The sequence below is a fragment of the Dreissena polymorpha genome, chromosome 1 (genome assembly GCF_020536995.1).
Source record: "Dreissena polymorpha isolate Duluth1 chromosome 1, UMN_Dpol_1.0, whole genome shotgun sequence".
Lineage (NCBI taxonomy): Eukaryota > Metazoa > Mollusca > Bivalvia > Myida > Dreissenidae > Dreissena > Dreissena polymorpha.
Genome location: NC_068355.1, coordinates 29,581,895 through 29,599,928, shown reverse-complemented (window position 1 = coordinate 29,599,928; position 18,034 = coordinate 29,581,895). Strand labels below are relative to the sequence as shown.

Genomic DNA, 18,034 nt, shown 5'->3' with positions numbered 1-18,034 from the left:
ACACAGCACTCGTCCAGAATTCGCGCGAATCCATTAAATCCGATGCCACATTTAAACCGTTAACTCTACTCGTAACGTAAATTTCTGGCTCAAAGTAAATCATTTTAACTTCAATTAACACATCTCTATTACTTTTAAACTCTACTTCATCAAATCCATAGAAAGGCACGTCAGAATCCATGTCATAAATCAGAAAACATTCATCGTACTCCGCCATTTTTTACACATTTTCAAAGAATAAAAGTGCTTTATGCCCCACTTCCTGCTGAGAATATGTTTTAATTTCTATTTATAATTAACCGATGAAATGTTACATATACTTTAACCAGGGCCTTATTAATTCAGTTATGTAAACATTTGACCTCTCACAGAACAGTAAACGAAGGAAATAGAAATTGGGATCCCATATAAATTAGGTGTGAGGTCACTATCAACAAGAACAGAATTGTTTTACGAACGAAATTTGTTTTAGGTTATAAGAAGATTTTTTGACATAAAACGGTCTTAGAAAAATTCACTAAAAAAGGTGTCAGCAATATTCTTGGAAGAAAACGTTAGAAAAACGTTTCCAAAAAAAAAAATTGTAAGAATTACCATATGCTAAATTAAATAGATATTTCGTCTGATTTGTGATCAGGTAAGGCTTCATAAAGGGTAACCGACCGATGTGGATTTTCAAAATGTGGTATATACCTTAAGCATAGGTGCAAGCACCTATGCTAAAAACTGTCAATTCTAAGTGAAGTGTATTAAAAACTTAGGTTACCATTTAAATTCTTAGAAAAACTTATAGACACTATAAATGCTATATTTTGTTTTAGTCAAATGAAACTTGGTCTGAATGGTTAAGGGTCACATGGTTTATGTAGATTTTATAAATATCAACATACTATGCACCATCAGTGCCCCCAACATGCAAAGCCAATAGGTTTATTATTTTTTATGTTGACTAACATCCTTAATGTTAGTTATGATCCTGAAGTCTAGATTACATTTCGCACTCCATGAACCACATCCTTTTAAACACTTAGACCAAAACTACTTATAACTTGTTATACTCTGAACTGGCTTGTCACTTAGGTTTCGCAAATGTATTTATAATGTTGTAAATGCATAGTGATCCTCTACAACAGCGGTTTAAATTTGAATGCAGTTGTATAAGCTGGTCACAAAAAGAGGTTGACATAATTTGTATAACAAAATGACTGTTAAATATTCTTTGCTTTTATATCAATTCATCTTGTATTTTGGTCCTCTAAAAATAGTTTTAGCAAATGCGGTTATTTTCCTGTCAGCTAACCAACTGAAGGGATCGACTTATTTTTCGTGGGAATGTTACAAGTTAGCTATGTCGTGGGAACGGCTTACTTAGTACAGGGAAAAAATCAAGATAGAAAACAGAGGAGTGCAAAACTAAATAAAAGAGGAGTACAGTATATTGTTTAATGCAATCCTCCTTTATTTAATGCACTGATCTTTTTTCATTGCATCACTCATGTATTTAGTTTTGCATCCCTCTTTTTTCTCGCGTTCTCTTGACTTAGTTAGTCATTTCCACAACATAGCTAACTCGTTCCATCGAGTTATTATGTCGTGGGAACGATATAGAAAAAGAGGATTGCATTTAAAACAAAAGAGGAGTAAATGTCACATCTATGGAAACATACATCAGAGATCTAGATAATATATTTTTTATATGCCCGTTTTTAAAAACGGGACATATTATAGTTTCACCCTTGGCGGGCGGAGGGCTCTTCAGGTGGTATGCTGTTTGCTGCTCATCAGTGGCTCATGGTTGGAATGAAGCCTTTAAAACTTAAAACTAGTAAGAAAGGTATTGTATTAAATAAAACTTTCAAAGGGACTTCAAATGAGTCAAAATGCATATCTAAGTGGTAAAGGGTTACTACATTCGGAAGCAATCATCTATACACAACATGTAGTACTTTTTAACATAATATATTATTTGATTAAATTCTAAATTGCTGACTGACATGGAAATTACATTTAATATAAATATATTTTAATATATTCATCAATAGGAACTTAGCATAAAACAGGGATGAAGTTAACATTGACTTATCAACGCCAATTTGAAGTTTAAAACACTGAACTTGTCAAATATAAAGAAGCTTTTAGTTGAATTTGCTATGATAACATTACCATTGTAAGGATTTAACCCTTTAATTTTGAAGGCCTGTGCAAACAGTTTGGATCCAGATGAGACGCCACATAACATGGCGTCTCATCTGGATCCAAACTGTTTGCTATTCTGATAGTATTCTTTGAAAAACAATCGAAGAAAGTGCTAATTTTAGAAATTCAGCAGACGTCATTTTAGCAGACAAAAAATTTCCCAGCATGCAAAGGGTTAATATTCACGCTCTACATACACACCATCTACATACTGCGAAAGGAAGATTTTAATACTTAGTCATGCCAGCACACTTAAACCTTTGCTTGAAAACCATTAGTGTTCTTCGTAACAAGAAAGATTATTGACAGCTGGTCTGTTGATAGTGAGAAGTGTTCAATTCTAACTAAGTGATGTCGGAAGCATATACAGACTAGAACAATACCCTCATTGTGAGTATGCACTAGAAAAAGTATTTTGCTTTAATCGAATGAAAACCACAGTCCGGTCAACAACTTTGTTTTCAGAAGATTCAATGTGTACATTATTGTATTATTATGGTAAAACACTTTTATAGTCAAGTTTATAGTTAATGTAAGCAGAAAAAATAAATTCCATTAACCAGTTTCAGTCAAACGCCTTGCAACACAAAGGACCCCAGCCTATTTACAAACTTGTTGAATAAAAACCCTGTTGACTGCGCTCTGTCAATTCTAATACAGATGTACCTAGCTTGTTTTCTTCTTAGCTAACATTAGCACAATGTGCTTACGTAGTGATTTTGTGATGACATTTATTCCCATCTTTAAACATGCATTGCCCGTTATCAAAAATTACACTGTTAAAACACTAGAGAGTATATTTATTTCAAATATTCACGAAACTTTGTCAGAACATTGGTCTAAATAAAAAAAAATTGTCTATTACAAAACTGGGTCCAAAAACTAGATCGCTACGTCAAATGAAACAAGAAATATCTTTAAAAAAGATATACGGCGTAAATAGTTTAATGAATGAGATCAAGGATAGCGAATGTCTTTTTCTGTGCAGTTCTTAGCTGCATCACACGCAGTACGGGGAGTTTTCGCGGCTTATTTTACATTATAACATATTGCTGGTCATAATTAAACCTATAGATACAAAACAGAAAACCAAAAGAAGAATGGAAGTGAAATTTAAACATATGAGTCAACCGGCCACACGAGAAGTATCCGTATTTATAGGCGCGTTCTTCGAACAAACCTGTTTTAGTGGTTTGTCGGGCATTGCTATTTGATTCGATTATTAACAGTATCAATTATCATCGTGCTAATGCTTAAAGTGATATTATGGGCATTTTGCACTGTTGAATTGAGCTGAAAAGAATTAACAGGTCAAAATAGTTAGTTAAAATGTGGTTAATGATTAATTATCTGCAACTCACCTTGCTACCAGTTGTTTATAAAAATATATTTTATATTCGATATTCTTACGTGACCCACCCAGTCCTGTAAGCTGAAATGATCCGTAAAACAATTTCGTGTCTTTGTGTCGTATGAACAAATCTGCACTAAAACTAAATTTAGGTTCTACTCGTAAACGCATGATCAGTTGTCAAACGAAAGTACAGTTGATATTCAAATGCATTATTTTTCTCTTTCTGGTATATTGTTTTAGTATGATGATGCTGCATTAATTAATATAAGTGTATATGAAGTAGAAACATCAAAAATAATCAACGGTTGCGATAGACACCTATAAACTGTTACATGCTCATAATATAACTTTAGTACATTAAGCAATATGGACGAATAATTATTGTTAAATTTATCAACAATAATATTTATCATTGTATTGTTGAAAACACATTAAGAATCTATTATTTACATACCATAATTATATTGCTGAATATCTTCATTTAACATATTTCTGGTCTAAAGAAAATTCCAGGTCACCTAGTTCACGGATAGCGTCTTTATTATATAACGATTATTTTACTGGCCGCCAACTCCGGTGATGACCTGTATATAAACTCTGAATGTCCGCGAATTGACCCGATGTACCTCGCGGGTGGAAATGCAATGCTTTAAAGTGAGGCCTCGCTTCCATTGCTCTTTATACTTTTACATGTTAACATGTTGACAGGAATAAGGAAGTAAGTACTAAATATGAGAACATAGCCTTTTAAGTATAAACGCTCTTGCGCTGGTAATACTCTGAAAATAAAAAGTGTACGCACAAACTGTATTGATGTCGAAAATTGAGTGTAAAACTGTTAACATCTATTAAGCCTTTTCATTCGAGATAAAATTGTTTCATACAGTAAAACAGTGTTACAAAGACGCGGATATGTTTCCAATGTTCTGGTGGTATACTCAAATCAGCCAATGGAATAAATGAAGTGTATTCATTCGTACCTAGCCACGGGAAATTTTATTGGAATTTTATTGGACACTTACAAAGGTCAGGCTAAGGTGAAAAGCTGGCTTATGCAGCTTACGCCGAAAAAAAAAGAACATTCTAGAAGTAACATGTTTACCCAATTTACCCCTTGATACTCTTGTCTTCAACCATGTCATACCAATATTCTCATGGTTTTCCATTGTGGCTCTTTCCTGCTTACTACTCAGTACTGATTCCCGGCTCTTTCATGCTTACTTCTCAGTACTGCTTTCCGATATTCTCATGGCTTTCCATTGTGGTTATTTCATGCTCACTACTCAGAACTGATTCCCTGCTCACTACTCAGTACTGATTCCCTTTTAACTACTCAGTACTGATTCCCGGCTCTTTCCTGCTTACTACTCAGTACTGATTCCCGGCTCTATCAAGCTTACTACTCAGTACTGATTCCCGGCTCTTTCCTGCTTACTACTCAGTACTGATTCCCGGCTCTATCAAGCTTACTACTCAGTACTGATTCCTGGCTCTTTCCTGCTTACTACTCAGTACTGATTCCCGACTCTTTCAAGCTTACTACTCAGTACTGATTCCCGGCTCTTTCCTGCTTACTACTCAGTACTGATTCCCGACTCTTTCAAGCTTACTACTCAGTACTGATTCCCGGCTCTATCAAGCTTACTACTCAGTACTGATTCCTGGCTCTTTCCTGCTTACTACTCAGTACTGATTCCCGACTCTTTCAAGCTTACTACTCAGTACTGATTCCCGGCTCTTTCCTGCTTACTACTCAGTACTGATTCCCGACTCTTTCAAGCTTACTACTCAGTACTGATTCCCGGCTCTTTCCTGCTTACTACTCAGTACTGATTCCCGGCTCTTTCATGCTTACTACTCAGTACTGATTCCGGGGTCTTTCATGCTTACTACTTAGTACTGAATCCCGGCTCTTTCAAGCTTAGTACTCAGTACTGATTTCCTGCTTACTACTCAGTACTGATTCCCTGCTTACTACTTAGCACTTTTTCCCAGCTCTTTCATGTTTACTACTCAGTTCTGATTCCCGGCTCTTTCAAGCTTACTACTCAGTACTGATTCCCGATATTCTCATGGTTTTACATAGTGGCTCTTTCATTCTTACTACTCGGTACTGATTCCCGATATTCTCTTGGTTTTCCAGTGTGGTTTGTTCATGCTTACTACTCAGTACTGATTCCCGAAATTCTCATGGTTTTCCAATGTGTCTCTTTCATGCTTACTACTCATTCTGCTTCCCAGCTTACATCTCATTACTGATTCCCGACTCTTTTATGCTTGCTACTCAGTACTGCTTCCCAAATAAAAAGTTATGCTGGTCCGAAAGTGCAAGTTTTTAAAATTGTACATGTTGAATATACATATATATTTATAATAAATAAAATGAACAAATATAATTGCTTAAAACATTAGCCAATAATACAGACACTCAATTAATCTGATAGATTATTAAAATATCATTAATATGATTTAATATATTATAACATTGATTGAAAATGCATTAGAATTGGAATACCTGATTTCTGTGCGTGTCCCTTGTTTGTATTGTTATTGTTTTTTAAGCTTGACTATTATATATGAAATAAATATAGTGGAGCTATACTTCTCACCCCAGCGCAGCGTTAGCGTTTATTTGCGTTGGCGTTTGTGTGCAAATGTTAAAGTTTGCGTACTACCCCAAATATTTTCATTGTCCCTTAACATATTGCTTTCATATTTTGCATACTTATTTACCAACATGACCCCAACCTATAAACAAGAGCAGACAACTGTATCAAGCATTTTGACAGAATTAGTGCCCCTTTTATACTTAGAATATGCATATTATTAATAAATATATGTTAAAGTGTGCGTACTATCCCAAATATTTCCTATGTCCTTTGATGTATTGCTTTTATATTTTGCATATATACTTGTTTACCACCATGACTCCAACCTATAAACAAGAGCAGACCACTGTATCAAGCATTTTGACATATTTATTGCCCCTTTTATACTTAAAATATGCATATTATTGCTAAATCTATGTTAAAGTTTGCGTACTACCCCAAATATTTCCTATGTCCCTTGACATATTGCTTTCATATTTTGCATACTTGTTTACCAACATGACCCCAACCTATAAACCAGAGCAGACAACTGTATCAAGCATTTTTACAGAATTATGGCCCCTTTTATACTTAGATAATAAAACATTTTGCTTAAATGAATTGCCATAACTTCTTTATTTGTGATCAGATTTTATTAATACTTTGACAAAAACAACACTTACCTGAATACCACAATGGATTCCACCCAAACAATACCCCACGCCCCTACCCAGAATCCTTCCCCCCAACCTCCCCCCCCCCAATTTTTTTTTAAATCATCTAATAAATTAACACACCCCACATTATTCCCCCCTCTCACCCCCTCTCAATATTTTTTTTTTCCTTTTTTTGTTTTCGAAAGATAGTCTAATAAAATATTGAATATGAAAAATTTCCCTATGGTGGCTTACGTTATACTGTCAAGCACTCGAATAGTCGAGCGCGCTGTCCTCTGACAGCTCTTGTTTGCTGATCTAAGCATCGTGCATCTTACAAAGTTTATGCTTATGTTGTTGAATGCATCATTCCTGGCTATGGACTTGGGGTTTCTGTAGTAGGCTTTGTGGAGATGGTGTTTCTCATCCAATAACTGCTGAATGTCCTCTCATCAAACCAGTCTTTGTGTTTCTTGCCCAAAGAGTGTTTGTGGCTGTAGCATTCACAAAAGACAGCATGCAGCTGGCAGTCTTTAACTTGGCAAAGATCAAGGGTTAAGGGGACTTCTTTCTTTGCCAACGTTGTTTGGGCTGAATATGTATATGTTGGGCTTGGTAATGATGAAGCGGTAGTGTGTCGAGAATTTGGTAACTGACATCGATTTGGTCATTAGTACATCTTTTCTCAAGATACCATAGTCAATAAGATGCCAGTGTTTTAAGCGAGGGTGCATCCATGACGTTTGTTAATGGGAGTTGATTGAGGGGCAAGATTATAAGTGTTTGTGATCAGAAGTTTATGTTCATCACATGTCTGGAGTAAAAGAAGACCATATTGCTGTTGTAGTGGACCACTCCATGGTGTCCAAGGACTCCTTAATAGTCAGTGCCTACTCTTGCATTGAAGTCAATTTAAAGTTTAGCTTGTCTCGACTTAAAATTATTTGATTATTTTTGTCACCTGTGATGTTTATCATATTGATATACAAATAATATTCAGACTTATTAAAGTTATTTCTTGTAATTTGGATAATTATAGAAAATTATAGTTATTAAAGTAATTACATAGTCAAAGACATTATTTAGTTGAACATATTTTTTTATTGATTGTCATGAAAGATAAGTTCGGATTAAGGTCATATTAATTGAAGGATTTCATGTCACCAAAAAGTTGCGACAACTTTTTGGGGGCCAGTGAAACCCCTGTATGCTTCAATTACTCAAGACCCTGGGGCGTAATTGTAACATGGTTTAGTGGCTGTCTACTCACTATGTTTCAATAAATCATGACCGTGGGGTTATGTAACATGGTTTAGTGGCTGACTACTTTGTTTCAATAAATCATGACCCTGTGCTTATTTAACATGTTTTAGTGGTTGTCTACTCAGGCCTTTTTCTGCCTATCTCACAGGTTTGATAGTCAGACCTATTCCCAATGCCAAATATGGATGTTTTTTCCCAATTATCAAAATAAAATTCCCAATATCCGACCAAAATAATGAAAGCCGAAAAATGCGTTTCCCGGTAGGTACCATGTTTCAAATAATCAAGCGCTGTGTTTTAATTTGCCAAAGAGTAGAACGTCATCGTATCAAGTGTTCCATAATGCAATTTTGCGATCTTGAGACTAAGCTTTTAAATATTGAAGTTCTGGATTATTCAGAATTATAAGGTATGTGTACGCATTAATTATTGTAAATTGGTTGAGAATCAATATCGATGGTCTGAGGTAAATAAATATGGACTAGTTTCACTTTCAACGTTACTGTGGTTCGAAATAGTAAATTTGGGTAAAAAAATACGGAAATCTGACGCAGTCTAAAAATGTCGCATAATTTGAAGTACTATCGAAGTGAAATACGAAAAATTTACTCGAAAGTCACACACAAACTGAATGTTTTGTGGGGATATACTACCCCCAGTCAGTCTACGGTTAACCCAGAATCTGACTCGCCCATTAGCAAGCAAGTGATGAACATTTTCCACTGCCAGATTCAGAATCACTTCCCTTTGTAGCTCCTTAACATTTCAATACTGTACATTTATGATGTTCAGCTTTACTTATGTGTTTCAAAAAATGGTTGCCTCCAGACATTTGGCAACTTGAAATTTGAATAAAAATATGTTGGATGAAGGTCCTTCGACTGTGAATATTCATAAAAAATCCTAAAAATCCTTAATGACATATTGATCTATAATGTATTTTATTTGAACTTCAAGCATAACAAAGTCTGTGTTTTTTTATCATACACATACTTACGTTAGCAGTGGACAATGACTGTTGCATGGTAAAAAAAAAACAGTTTTATACTTTCTTAACATTTTTGGGCAATGCCTATCTATGAAAACCTTATATTTAATAAGAAAAAATCAGAAAAATTATTTCCCAAATAATGCTTTTGTCGATGCAAATTCTTCCCAATTTGGAAGATTTTGCGACTCGAAAAATCCCAATTTTGCTAAGTACTTTTTCCCAAAATAGACAGAAAAAGGCCTGGTTTACTGTGTTTCAATAAATCAAATCCTTGGGGCATACATGTATGTAACATTGTTGAGTTGCTGTCTACTATGTATCAATAAATCATTACCCTGGGGCGTATGTATCATGCTTAAGCGACTTTACTATGTTTCAATCAATCATGACCCTGGGGACAACATTTGCAACACAGTGAAGGTTGTCTACCCAGTGAATACTCAGTGAATACCTGTATATTGTAATATAATAATAAGATATAACTGCTCTGCACATCTCTTTGTGTGAATGTAGTGTGAGGCAATATGAAAAAGATCTAGAATTGTGGCTTGCAATTGTGTTCCTTATATTATAAAAATGAATATATACAGACAACACACAAGCTGGGTTCATTACATGTCCATTTAATTTAGTTTTCCCTCAACACTATAACTTTTAATGATTACATAATTGTAATACAATCTCTGGAAATAACTGATAAACAGCTTATTTAAAGCGTCTCAGAGAAATCACAAAGGCGTCGCAAAGTTGTCAAAGCCCAATTGTGGCTTGGCCTCCTATGACAGCTTATGACCCCAGTCTTGACTGCAGATGATGCCCAGTGCTGTGACTTTATAGAAAACAGAATAAAAGTGAAGAACAACTGCTTCAACCAATATGGATGACTGCTTTCCCGCAAATCGTGCTGAATGATACGCTTGCTTATATACCCTCATTATAATCTATTAGGGGTTACACCCAACTAGTTAAAGTTAAACCGGTTACACATTTCCCCCCTTTGAAAATGACGTCCCGTCATAGTCATAGCGTATATATATTCATTCTTCATTTTGTCCATTGTCAACATATAAAACATAGTTCAAGTGCAACAGCATTCGCACTTAACATTATAAATATATACATGTACACAATAATTATAGATAAAACCTGAAAAACGAAAAAAATCAGTAATTATTTGATAATAAATACAGATGCAGCATCAATGTACCTGTCTATCTGCAACAAATTTACAATACATTATAACATTACTGTTAAATACAGCACCTAAACAATTATTCAAACAATCATTCAATCTCTCCTCCTCTCTGAAGGAATTGTGTCCTCACAAATATCTAAAAATCATAAAAATTGTTAAAATACATCTATACAAATTTCATAAAACATTTACTTCATGATAGCATTTACTATCTTTCTGGCGATTTCACACTCCATACTCTTTAATATTCCTGAAGACATTAATACTTCTAAAGCATGAAATCTATTGTCAAAAGGTCTGTTTACTAAACTAAACATATGAAAATCAGCATATTTAGTTGGTAATTTTCTATGCCGTTCAGATTTTCTAACAGGCTGTAGAGGTAATTGTCTTCTCTTTCTTTGCGCTGCATTGTTGGAATCTTGCTCTTGCAGTGCAGTGTCCTGAGTCGTGTTCTCATCGGTTTCTACTCCTGGCTCTGTGGATCCATTCCCAGCCTCTGCGATAATTTCACTCCTTCCCACTTGTTCCTCTTCCTCATCCGTATTCCTACCAGCTTCTACAGCCGGACAGCCATTTTCTATCGCGTTTTCTTCCCTCTCTGTTCCACTCACTTCTTCTCCAGCGGGTATGGGCTGAGTATGTACAACATCACTCGAGTCCATACATCTGTTAATAATCTTCTCCTCGTGTCTGTGGGCGTCCCCACAAATACTTGTTCTGGGAACATGTATAAAACTCGTACAATCCTCATCGGAACTGTCACTCTGGGACGGTTCATTTTCTTCCTTCATTAATCCAACTCCGGATGCATCCTTTCCTATTGCTTTAGAAATCCCCGCTTGCTCTATGACCTCGTGTATACTCTCTCCGTCCACATCTTCCCAAGCCTTCACTGGAAATATATGATTCCTGTGTAAAGTTTTCTGTGTACCACTTTCTACACCTTTAAGCCTGAATACCGGGATGTTTTCATGCGGTTGTTCTGTTATGATATATAGTTCTTCTTCATATTTGTCTGCAAGTTTATGTTTTCCTTCACCATGAGCCATTATCTTCACCAGGACATGATCTCCTACTTCAACCTTGGCTCCTCTTACTTTAAGGTCATATGAATGTTTCTGCTTTTCCTTTGCCTTTGAAATATACCTTTCTACAATTTCTCTTGTCGTTTTAATTCTATCTTTCAAATCTTCAATATATTCCTGACTTGTCTTATTACATGATTGTTCTTGTGATCTTTCAAATTTAGCATCAATAGGTAATTTAGGCTTCCTTCCAAACATCAATTCAAAAGGTGAAAATTTTGTTGATTCATGAGGCGTACAGTTGTAGGAATAAACTAATGAGTTAATGTATTTCTGCCAGTTACTTTTCTGTTCGTTTTCCAAAGTTCCCAGCATGTCTAGTAGAGTTCTATTAAACCTTTCTGGTCCGGCATTTCCCTGTGGATGGTATACAGATGTATGTGTTTTCTTCATGTTGGTGATATTACAAAGTTCTTTGATTAAATCAGATTCAAAGTTTGCGCCTTGATCAGAATGGAGTCTTGTTGGGATACCGTAATGAATGATAAAATTGTTGTAGAAAGCTTCTGCTGTCGTCTTGGCTGTCTGGTTTCTGGTCGGAATAGCTAGTGCGTACTTGGTAAAGTGATCTGTAATAACTAATATGCTGTTGAATCCTCCTTTTGCTGGTTCTAATGAGAGATAGTCAAAACAAACAAGCTCTAGTGGGTAGGTTGTGTGTACATTTACCAGAGGTGCTCTTGTGTTAGTTGCTGTTTTCCTTCTTAAACATCTGTCACACTTAGACACGTATTGCTCTACTTCTGAAGACATTCCTGGCCAAAAAAATCGCTCTCGTATCAGTTTCATCGTTCGTTCCTTTCCCGGATGTCCTACGTCTGTATGAAGACCTTTCAAAATATCACTTTTATAAACTTCAGGGATCACTAATTGTTCAATATGTGTACCTTGATCTTGAATATCTCTAAACAAAATACCTCTCTTGATCTTCAAATTAGCAAAGTTCTTCTTCATGTTAATGTCTTGCTTACTATGTATTTGTTGTGGTAGGCTCTTGTCAATAACTGCTCTTTGCCATTTGTCAACGATAGGGTCAGATCTCTGTGCTCTCCGAATTTCACGCATTTCTATCTGTGCCAAAGGTTGTCCGAAATTGTCCGCTATGTCTACTACATTTAAAGATAAACAAGGTAACGTCTCAAAATAACATTCAATACTTTGAAGAGAATTGCATATAACTTTAACCACATTGTTATCTAGTACTACATGATTGTTCGAGTCTGAAACTTTTCCTGGTGGGTATCTACTTAAAGCATCAGCATCTGTGTTTTGTACGCCTGGTCTGTAAAAAATATCAAAATTATACTCTCCAATTGCTGCTGCCCATCTTTGACCTGTGGCATCTAATTTAGCTGAAGATAAAACATAAGTTAGTGGATTATTATCAGTGTACACTGTAAAATGACTATGTGATAAATATTCTGAAAATTTCTCCGTAATGGCCCACTTCAACGCTAAAAATTCTAGTTTAAATGCGGAATAATTCTTTTCTGACTTTGTTAGTTGTCGGCTGGCATATGCTATCACTCTCTTCCTATTGTCATCTTGTTGTTGGTATAAAACTGCTCCTAGTCCTTGTGTTGATGCATCTGTGTGAAGTTCAAAGGGTTTCTGGAAGTCAGGATAAGCTAAAATAGGTGGAGATGTAAGAATTATTTTCAATTTATCAAAGATCTGCTGGTTTTCTTCTGTCCATGTCCATTCTTTGGCATCTTTCTTCTGTTGTGCTTTCTTGCCTGTGGGGTGTGGAATTAATTCTGAGAGAGGTTTTGTAATTTTACTGAAATCTTTTATAAATCGCCTGTAGTAACCTGCAAATGCTAAGAAAGAATGAAGTTCACTAGGGTTTGAGGTTTTGGCCAATTTCGTATCTTCTCAATCTTCTCGGGATCAGTTTCTATGCCTTCGTTGCTCACAATGTGACCTAAAAAGTTAACACGTTGTTTAAAAAATTGACATTTTTCAGGACACAGTTTCAAGTTACACTCCTGCAATCTAGAAAGAACTAATTCTAACCGTTCTAAATGTTCAGACACGGTGCGGCTGAAAATAATTAGGTCATCTAAAAAAATAACACAAATTTTCATATTAAAATCACCTAAACACTCCTGCATTAGTCTTTGATAAGTAGCGGGACTATTGCATAACCCAAAAGCCATCTGATTAAATTCAAAGAAACCGAGTGGCCCCACTGTAAATCCGGTGCGTTCCTTGTGTTCTTCTAGAATTTCCACTTGGTGATATCCTGCTTTCATATCGAGGGTTGTAAAGTACTTGGCCCCTTCTAAGCAGTCAAAAATTTCTTCTGTTCTTGGTAAGGCAAATGAATCTTTGATGGTTCTGTCATTTAACATACGGTAGTCCACACAAAGTCTCAGTTTTCCATTCTTCTTTCTTACAAGGACTATGTTGGATGAAAAGGGAGATTTAGATGGTCTAATGATGTTGCAGGCTAGTAGTTGTTCTATATGTTGTCTTACTTCATTGATCATTCCAGGGGGAATTCTTCTGTGTCTCTGCTTAAATGGCCTTTCATCATGCAAATCTATTCTGTGTTTGATTGATGTACAATTTCCAATATCTGTGTCGCTCGTAGAGAAAATGCTCCTATGTTTCATTAACAGATCAGTTAAGGCTCTTTTTTGTTCAGAATCTAAAATGTTATCTTCATCAATGCTGAGTTCCTTTACTATATTCTTTCTTTTGATGTCTAGATTTTCTTCCTCTAATCTGTCAAGTACTTTTGCTGTGACTTCTACTGGTTGTAGTTCACATAGTATAGCCTTCGGTGCCAAACATACTGTGTTGGTAGATAGATTGGTCAATGTGACGGTTAAACTCTTCTTCCCAGACATAACTAATGCTGGACTGACTTCTACAGTACTGGGTAGATTACTCTCTGTACATTCCTGAATGAGAGCTGATGTGACTGGATAATCCATTTCTTTGTCTGTGTAGGCTTGTACTGTCACTGTTTCATTTGGTTTTATTATCACTTGGTGTGGCACTCCGTTTCTGACGATAGCTATACAATTGTTGTTCTGTTTTAATTTCTTCTCTCTGAGTACTATGCTTCTAAAACATAGATACCATGGTACATGCAGATCTGCTTTCTGTAAGAACCTTTCTCCTAAATTTCCTTTACATTTACTTAAAAGTTCAGATAATACATTAGTTCCTAAAATAACAGGTGTTCGTGCAGAATAAGCTGTATCCGGTACAATCAAAAATAAACATGGCTGATTTTCAGACTTTGGAATACCTTTAACTGTTAAATCTGCTTCAATGAAACCTAAGTAGGGCAATATCTGTCCATCAGCACATTCCACATGTAAAATTTCTGTCAGAGGCTGTAACTTGATATCTTTAAAGTTATTGGTGTAGAATGAGTTGGAAATCACACTAACACAGCTGCCTGTATGCAATAGTGCTTGGGTTTCAATGTTGTTGATGGATATGCTTGCTTCGTTGGATTCTCCTACTAATTTGGGATCTTTAGATGAAGTGCCTGCATTCGATCCCTCAATAAGAGCACTTACTCTTTTAAATTTCTGTTTCCGTATTTTCCCTTCTGCATATCATTGGGACAGTCTCTCGCAAAATGACCCCGATCACCGCATGCATAACATGGTCCTCTAAAATTGTTACTACCCAGTGGTCTGGAAGGTCTGTACATCCCTCTTCCTCCTCTTTGTAGTGGTGGTTGTTGAAATCTGCCTCTTCTTATACCTCTGCCTACATAGTAGTTGGGATTGTTGTTTCCTTTCTGAAGGTCTTCTATCTTCCTATTTAACTCATGAATCATGGCCTTTAATTCATTGATTTCTGACTTTTCTTCTTTTTCTGGCTTCTGGGCAACATTGCAGGTCCTTTTCTTGTCTGTCATTTGAAGGTCTTTTTCTAGTCTTCTTAACTCAATCTTGAATCTGTCATAATCATCAATCGTGTCATACTTGTATTGGGCGATGTGTTTCAAGTCTAACTTCAGCCCTTGAAATAGAACTTGTTTCAGGATCTCATCATTTCCTCGCTTGATTGCCTTCAATTCTATGGCTCGGGCAAAGAGATCTTCTAGTCTTGAAGCATATGCAGTCACTTCTTCTGCGCCTTGAGTACATGAGTAGAATTTTCGCATCACAGACTCTTGGGACTCTATGTTACCATAAGTGCTCTCGAGCTTCTTCAGCACTTCGTGTAGAGATGCACCTGGTCCTAATCTGCGTAAAATATCACCTGCTGTACCTTTCATTGATCTTCTTAGTCCCAGCATAATTTGCTTCTCTGTAAATGTTCCCTCTGTCAACAGTGCATGTATTTCGTATCTAAAGGCATCCCAGGTTGCTTCCCCTTTGTTGTCTTCTCCAGAAAATGCTGAAAGTTTGGGGAAATGGTAGGTCCCTGTTTCTGGATAACTTGAAAATCTTGGCATGGAATACTCAAATGGACTCACCCTAGGTTTCCTCTCTTCGTCTGTTTTCTTTGTCAGTCGTCTCACAAAAAGACCTATATCTTCTCCACTCTCTGTCTGAGGATCCATGTTCAGTTCTCTGAGGGCATCTAGCAGCTTCTGTTCCTTTGTTGTAAGTGTACGCTCTTGTTCACATCCACCACTTGCTAGCCCACTCTTATCAGAATCCTCCTCTTCATGTGACCTACTAGTCATTATGTTTTCCAAATATAACAACTAATAAATAAAGAGACTTATAAAAATTGAAACTTGTACAATAAATACAAACTTGTATGACAAATTCACAAAATACACACAGAATTTTCTGGAAATCTGAAACTCTAAAATTGTGGAAACAAGTTTAATATTAAATTAATATTCCCACTGTTTACAGCACGAATGAAAAAACTAATTTAACAATTAAACTGCAAAACTGCCAAATAATACACTAAATGAGTTATAAACTCGCAAAAATTGTGTCCATCCTGAAAATAAAATGTCAAGGTCAAATAGTTGTCAACAATTTTCTGACAAGGTCACAGTGTACATGTCAATGAAATGTCAAATCCCCAACGAATAATACTAAGCAAGTGAAGCTTTCAGCACGATTGAAAATTAACTACCCGTTAATTTAATAGCTGTGCGATTTGAATGCTGATCACCACCTCCAGACAAACAACACCTCTGAAATAAACTTGGTGGCCACTGAAAAGTACTGTAATAACACAAAACCAATCAAATATACCCTTATGTAAGGTTTTCAATATGATGGCAATATTACGAAGTATTTAAGAATAGTAAAGTTGCTTCAAATAGTTAACTAAATAGACTTGTTAGTTAAAGAAACCATCACTAAGGAATATGTTTTAAAATTGCTAAGGTATCATGCAATTGTGACACTTTCCCAATCAATTGTTTAATAATATAATTTTTTCCCCAGGATATTTAATAAATTGCAGTTAAAAACAAAAGTTTTAAAACAACAACAAATTATTTACAGCATATGGACCACAATGGATTATTGACAATTAAATAAAGAAATTCAACTGCAATTTAATAAATAATGGCCTTCCACTATTGGTACTCACAAATACAAATGTGTTTTTCTCAATCACACGGTAATGTCAATGTCACACGCTCCAGTCACTTTGCAGGCACTGATGTTCTACTCGCTCCTAAAGATCGCTCGTCGCTCCCAACAAATAATCGCTCGTTGCTCCCAATGATCGCTCAGAATGCCACCTGGATTGCTCCACTGCACACGCCAACTGCTCCGACCACTGGCTACCGAATAAGCTGTACGTCCTCCATACAACCAAAGATTTTCCACAATCTTTAACAATCATCAATACTCATTTATTTTTATTATTTTTTTTTTAAATTAATGTTCAGTTCTTAAATGAGAGAAATCTAAAATATAACCACGTTGGGCGCCATTTGTGGCTTGCAATTGTGTTCCTTATATTATAAAAATGAATATATACAAACAACACATAAGCTGGGTTCATTACATGTCCATTTAATTTAGTTTTCCCTCAACACTATAACTTTTAATGATTACATAATTGTAATACAATCTCTGGAAATAACTATGATAAACAGCTTATTTAAAGCGTCTCAGAGAAATCACAAAGGCGTCGCAAAGTTGTCAAAGCCCTGAAATAACAATAACAATATTCTACAATAATATAAATTGATACAGACTTACAATAACATTTAAGTATGTTATCATAAATAAATACTATGTTATTCATACATATCTAGTGGTCGTCAATATAAGGTCTCGCTATATTGTAGCACAATACCACGAAAACTAACAATAGATCGACAACTTACAATAGATCGAACTAGCATTACATTTCCAATGCTAATCATCAAAATAATAAAAGATACAAATCTGAACTTGATAAAAAATACATCCAATAACATGACATACCAATTGTGGATTGGCCTCCTATGACAGCTTATGACCCCAGTCTTGACTGCCGATGATGCCCAGTGCTGTGACTGCAATATTAGCTCATATGTGCAAGCATACAGAAAAGAAAGTGATCTTTGTTATGACTGTTAAATACAAAGAATTATGCTGCCATCATAAACAATACCAAGGTCAATGAAAACAAACATATTTAACTGATAAATACAATACCGACAAAAGCACTATTCAATGGCCATCTAGACTAGCATATTACTAATAAATTTACATAGTTAAAATACAACATACCTTTATAGAAAACAGAATAAAAGTGAAGAACA

General features: G+C 35.6%; 1 protein-coding gene and 1 long non-coding RNA gene across 45 annotated transcripts in view; one reads left to right on the top strand and one right to left on the bottom strand.

Moving 5' to 3' along the window:
* The window catches only part of LOC127874641 (uncharacterized), a 218,893-nt gene that overhangs the window by 96,749 nt on the left and 104,110 nt on the right, over positions 1 to 18,034 (top strand). The gene's annotated exons all lie outside the window — the stretch shown is intronic.
* On the bottom strand, positions 9,651 to 17,813 carry LOC127874961 (uncharacterized). Of its 2 annotated transcripts, XR_008047196.1 has the most exons (3): positions 17,715 to 17,813; positions 16,867 to 17,434; positions 9,651 to 9,877 (listed from the first exon to the last, which is right to left on the bottom strand). It is a non-coding gene; the product is annotated as an uncharacterized LOC127874961 (long non-coding RNA). The 2 variants fall into 2 exon arrangements; XR_008047195.1 differs by having other exon boundaries at positions 16,867 to 17,751.